This window comes from Neoarius graeffei, chromosome 15 (genome assembly GCF_027579695.1).
Source record: "Neoarius graeffei isolate fNeoGra1 chromosome 15, fNeoGra1.pri, whole genome shotgun sequence".
NCBI lineage: Eukaryota > Metazoa > Chordata > Actinopteri > Siluriformes > Ariidae > Neoarius > Neoarius graeffei.
Genome location: NC_083583.1, coordinates 65,696,377 through 65,703,056, shown reverse-complemented (window position 1 = coordinate 65,703,056; position 6,680 = coordinate 65,696,377).

Below are 6,680 nucleotides of genomic sequence, written 5' to 3'. Positions count from 1 at the left end.
TAGCAACCTTTTTGCTTGTTACTTCCACTTGCTAACTCCTCTGCGAGATGGATCCAGTAAACAACTTTTTGGGAGATGAAAGGATTAACATCGTTGATCGTATCTTACAGGATTATTTCCAGTCTTTTTCGTACGAGGAGATATTACGTGTGATGTTCAGCTGCTGTTAAAGCTGAACAGTCACCTCACGGAGTGAACACACACACACACACACACACACACACACACACACACACACACACACACACACACACACACACAGTGTTATGGTTTATGTGCAGACTACCTTTTTCTTCTTTTTCTTTGTAACCTCTACCCATTGTTTTGTTATTATGCTACTTTGTAAAGATTTAATTAATATTTAATTTATTATTGTTTTCACCTGTTCACAGCTTCACAGTGCAAAATTGAGAGCCAGCTGCTGTTAAAGCTGAACAGTCACTTCATGGAGTGAACATGCATGCACACCCACAGTGTTATGGTTTATGTGCAGACTCCCTTGAGCTTCTTGTTGTTATTGTTAATACACAGAACTACACACACACAGTTTATGTGTGAAATATATATGAAATCTCTGCCTGTTATGACATCCTGATCAATAAACAAAAGTTACTCAGCAGTTACTCAGTACTTGAGTAGTTTTTTCACTTAGTACTTTTTACTCTTACTCAAGTAATTAATTGGACGACTACTTTTTACTTGAGTAATATTAATCTAAAGTAACAATACTCTTACTTGAGTACAATTTTTGGCTACTCTACCCACCTCTGGTGATCTGGCCTAATCCAAAGGGTTTATTACAATCCCACAATTCATAAGTGGTTGATCCTCTAAAACCTCCCAGTTACTCCCAATAGTTAAACCCCCCACTGCAATGAAAACAGCAGAAATTCTTTTTAAGGTTGCTTACAATAAATGTGAGTCTTTTATCAGGCTACCACCCCGAGGCCAGTGCTTCAACACAGAGATTGTCAGGGTTCTTAGAGCCTACAACAGCACAAATCAGATACATTGGAGCTATTTCCAGTACTGGATGTGCATAATACCGTCATGCACTTCTCTATAGGTTTTAAACCATTGTTGTGCATCTTAGCTCACCAGCTACTTCTGAATGTTGAAATGTCAATGCACCTGTGAAGCAGCCCATGTCCACCTATAATGTGCGATTCATTGGCCAATAGGCATGGTTGTCCACTGAAAACATCTGACTACAGCTCCCAGCAAAAAAGCTACATCCCAGAATTGTTGGCCATTTGAAGATTTCAAAATAAAATCCATCCTTGAGATGTCACTACCATCATCACATGAAGAATTTTCATGGTTCTCATATTCAGGGGCGCCGCCAGAAATTTTGGGCCCCATGAAAGATTAGAATTTTGGGCCCCCCAACTTTGCCCACCCTCGTCACAATTGCACTATTGTCATTATTTGACTTTTGATAGCCCATAGACCTTGAGTTTGTGACTTTGTTATTACATTTTATGTATTAACCTACCAGGGACAAGTTTGATGCATTTAAATGAACTCCATACTCAGTAGCCTTACAAATGTTACCCATAAAAGATAGGAAACATCTTATTATAAATTTATTTCAAAGTGACACAGAGTGATATTTCAATTTGATCAATTACGTACGTATTTCTTCATATGTTGTAACCTCTATCCCTCTTTTATGTGTGCTGCGCTTTCTCCAGCTCCTCAATTTGAAACCAATGGTTTAGAACGTGTGAGCATTCCACACACACAACCATGTCAAACACTTGACTGGTGTCCATTATTAGCAACACTTTAATCTAGCAAACTGTATATGGCGCTCGCTCATTAAAAACTTCAATCCTAAAGCATTTATGGGTTGTATTGCTGCTTACCTCCTTCTCCAAAGGGGGGTTCAGTGGTTTGGTAGGGCGGAGGTCCCCCTGAGGCTGAATCTGTGCATATTTAGGGCACCCCATTAGTTATGAAACTGGTTATTAGCACTAGTTATTAGCACCAGCATAATGTAATATTTCATCTTGTTTATTACACAAGTCAGTTCAGTTATTAAAATGGAAAAAATGTCACTGTACAAACTGTAAAAGTGTTCTCTTGATAGGCTAATCCAACCACGTTCATACTGTTCATTTACCATTCGCTAATATTTTGAACACACATGTGAGCGATAGCTACCTTTCTTTGGGAAAAACTGAGTGACCAGTTGCCTGCCTCTCCGGTCCCTCTCAGCTTTCAGCTGCCTTTCTTTACGTTTTTGACAGCCACTCTTCATATTTAGCGATCATAGACTGTACGCACTCCACTGTTGGCTGGCTGGCTGCTGCACCGCGACACAGCAGCAAGTAGCGTTGGACTGATCAGCACACAGATTTAATGCATCACGCTTCTACCGGAACTGGACCGTACCATTTCGCAAAAGGGGGAGGGTTAAATGACAATATGTTGAAGAACTCAAGAAATAGACAACCTTGTTCAGTTAGCTCATTTTACCAGATGGAATATTGCATTGTTGTTCTTTCAAAAGTCTTATTAAAATCATTAAAAGCATATTATCAGCCCCTTAAAAGGCCCCATGGCAGTGCTGGGCCCCTAGAATTGTTCTAACCTTTCCCCCCCTGGCGGCGCCCATGCTCATATTAACTAAGTTCATATAAACTGCTAGAGCTGACACTTGGAACTGAGCCATAGCCTCCTCTGGAGCTCAAGGGCAGTCCAGCATACCTCAACATACTGTACATGACTATTTACCCTTTGCTGTTGTGTATCAGAATGTACTTAATGCATTTAAAATACTTGCCATGCATGTATTCACTTCAATTGTATACACATAATGCATTTGGACTCATTTATAACTATGAACATAAAAGGTATGCAGTATATACACATAAACAAATATACAGTATATTTAAAAAATTAAATTAATGGGGGAAAAAGTATTCAGGCACTAAAGCTGTTGTTGGCAATTACAGCTTTGAGACATCTATGTAATTAGTTTTTTGAATTGTTGTGGTACAATTCTTTGGCAAATCATCTTCAATTCCCCAAGGTTACAAGGTTGCCTCTGTTTATGTCCCCTTTTCACAGGTTTATGACTGTGAAGCTTCTTGACATTACAAACTGTTGAAACAAGAATTTCAAGATCTTTAGTGATTGCCTTGTAACTTTTGGAAAAATGTTTTTTAAATAATAATAATAATAAAATATTTTCCACGGTATGGGAAATATCAAAGTGCAGGAATACTGTTTTCCCATCCCACATGTCATGTGAGATAATTAACAATTATTCCACGAAATTGAGTCGTACATGAGCTGATAGCCGACGAGGCCCATAGCGCCAAGATGGCTATAAGCCATGTACAATGAGATTGAGTGGAATAACTGTTTTATTCTATCCACATTTACTGGATTTTGAGAAAGAGCATTTTTATTTTTTGCAAATTTGATAAATAAAAAGTTTATACAAAACGTCCGACAAAATCATTTCCGCTTAGAATGTAAACAAACCGGCAAAATGACAGGAGCAATTTGTGAAAAATGCTATAATAATCTCATCTCATTATCTCTAGCTGCTTTATCCTGTTCTACAGGGTCGCAGGCAAGCTGGAGCCTATCCCAGCTGACTACGGGCGAGAGGCGGGGTACACCCTGGACAAGTCACCAGGTCATCACAGGGCGCTATAATAATAATTCTTGAAAAATAAAAAAGATATGTTCTTCCCATCAAATACTTTTATTCCATATTTTGTTGCTTTTTTGTATTTTGGGGGGTTTTATTTTCAAGTAGAGTTTTTATTTCATCCTCGGTTGGTTCAGCAACACGCTCCGCCATTTTGTTTTTCTCTACTCACAGTATATGAGCTGATAGCCTAGCAGTAGAGTAGCCAATCAGACCATGCGATTGCTCATATTCAATGAATGTGGATAGAATAACAATGGTTATTGCACTACTACATTTATGATAATTTTAGGTTATGGACCTAAAGCAGAGAGAAGTTTTTTGAAGATAGTAAAACTGTATGTTATAGTTTCCGAAATATCATCCAAAATACCCAAAACAAATGTGTGAAAAATGTTGGCATTTCTTATGTTTTATACTCCAGCTAAAAAAAGCCTGGAGAGGACATTGAGAATATATCATGATGTTAATTTTATGTTTTACCCAGTTGTTCTCATTAAATAAGGAACAGTCATTAAATTTGAAATTTGAGATTTTCATGTTTAGAGATCTTTTGAATGGGCTCAAATTGTTCCCAAATGAAATAAGAGGGTTAATACTTCTTAAAGGGATCCTCCAGCTGATTTATTCTCAAACTTATTTTGAGTTAAAGTAGTCACAGATTGCAAAAAGCAAACTTTGATTTTTGGAGACCAAATAGTGTTCGAGAAAAATTAATTTTCTTTAAAATTCCAAATGGGCTTCCTGCGGTGGTGACATGTGTGATGACGTCAGGTAGTGGTCACTTGGAGCAACTCACCTGTTTATATTTTCTGTTTACAGTGCAGTTTTGCTTGTTTTATAAGTATTTTACCAAATTTATCAGTTTTTAAATAAGTATGCCTCATTGTGTAGCATATAAATGCCACAGTGATGCTAAAAAGAAAGCACAACCTGGAACTAGACTGATTTTCCACAGAGAAAATGCAAAGTGTGTTTGCTCAGCTGTAGCAGAGGGTCACCGACAGAAACTGGATCAGACATGAGACTTCGTGCTGCAAAATCTTTTTGTGTGTGTGGTTATGCACTCTGAAATCTTGGTTTAAAATGCCTCAACTTGCAGCACAACATGACACTTCATGCTCTAAAACATTTAGGATACATATACATACATGTCAAGTTATACGGTTTCCCTGTATTTTGTACGGGAAAATGCAATTTTTTGGCTAATACGGCGTACACTGATTTTCATACAGGAAAATTACGTTTTGTATCAGAAATTTTTTCCGTTACTCAGAGAAAATTTTCTTAGCATCCACCATTTATTTTTTCAAAAACACATTCCCAATGAAACGGAACTATTTTCGATTTATGTGGTTTTATAGTTGCATGTTAGCCTGGCAAGCCAGACTAAATGTGAATATTTAGTCTGGTCTCGGTCGTAGACATTTCCGAAGGGTGTGGGAGGAACAACCCGCTGTCTTTCAAACTGTCTCTGTGCGTATAGGCCAACGCTCTGACCAATCAGCGCAACAGTGACTGTGACGTAGTCAGAGCGACAGAAAGCAGTGGGGGAGACCTTGAAATAAATCATTTTTCAAAATGCGTATTAATTAATAAACAGGTTCTAGATATTAAGAAGTTTGGAGATAATGACCACAAGTTTGGAGTCTGTACCACATACTTAACATACACTCTTGTTTTTTTTTCAAGTGTTTTTCAAGGGTTTGCTTAAACTGTTTTTGAGTTTTTATTTTTATTTAGTGGTGTTTGGTGAAATAATTTCCCTTAAATTTAAAATAACGGGAAAATAAGAAAATCAAAAAGTAATGTTTCAAAGCTGTTTATTAATTCTTCGTACTGCACAAACTAGCCCCATCCTTTTGGCTACAAGCGGAGCCAGCTGGTAGATCAGACTTTTGCCATAGCCGGTCGGCAAAACAGCGAAAATGTCCTTCTTGAAAAGGAATGAGCGGAGAGCCTCTTCCTGCTCATGTTTCAACGAAAACTCCAAGTCTAATTCTTCTAAAACTGATTCCAAAGCGGAGTCAAACTAGCGCTGTTCACTAGCCGTAGCCATCTTTCCTGTTGTGCTTTCTCCAGCGTCGCGCAGCTTTGTCGTCACTCCTGCAAAAGCCCGCCCAAAGAATCCAAACAAAAACCTTGCGCTGTGATTGGCGGGCACGATTTGATGCCCGGGGTGTTTTGTTGATATGGTGCGAGGCTAGACCCACTCGTAGGCAAAAATATTTTTGGCCGCTAGGCGGGTGGGTCTAGTTTACTAGGCTAGTTGCATGTGGTTTTCTCGGTCATTTAAGTACATCGGCTCGGACTGCCCTGACTTCTGTGACAGCTGCAGAAGTTATGTTCTGCCAATTTCTTGTGAAACACGACATCCCCCCAACTGTGGCAGACCATTTTTCACAGCTAGCAAAAAAAAATGTTTCCCGATTCAAAGACTGCACAGGTAAGCATTTGTGTGTGTGTGTGTGTGTGGGGGGGGGGGGGGGTTGTTTTGTTTTTTAGTTTTTACTGTTTGCATGAAGGAAAGCTTCCTCCATTATGATGATAATTTAGGGAGGCAATACTGGGAGTCACGGTTTATACAACGACAACTGTAGTTACCCGGCAATTTCTGGTTTCGCTTCCCTAAACATTTTAATTGCTGATAGGCATTATATGTAGACACAGATGACCAACACCCGTTACTACCATCAGTCATCAGTAAACTGGAAAAGTATTGAATGAAGAGTAATGGTGGTAACGACCATTGGTAACCTGTCTCTTAAATGTGTAGTAGGGGATGGAAGCAATTTAACACCGTCTACATGTTTGTCGTGCTCTGATTTTCTTTTATTGACCAGGAAAATAATAGATGTATATTAGGGAAAGGTCTTCGATGTAAAAACTGCTCTGGGTGTTGCCAGGTTTCCAATGCTGAAACAACTTTTTGCTGCTTTTCTGTGCCTCCCACATAGCAATGCAGATAGTGAGAGGGCTTTTTCATTGGTTAGGAAAATTCATACTGAGTACA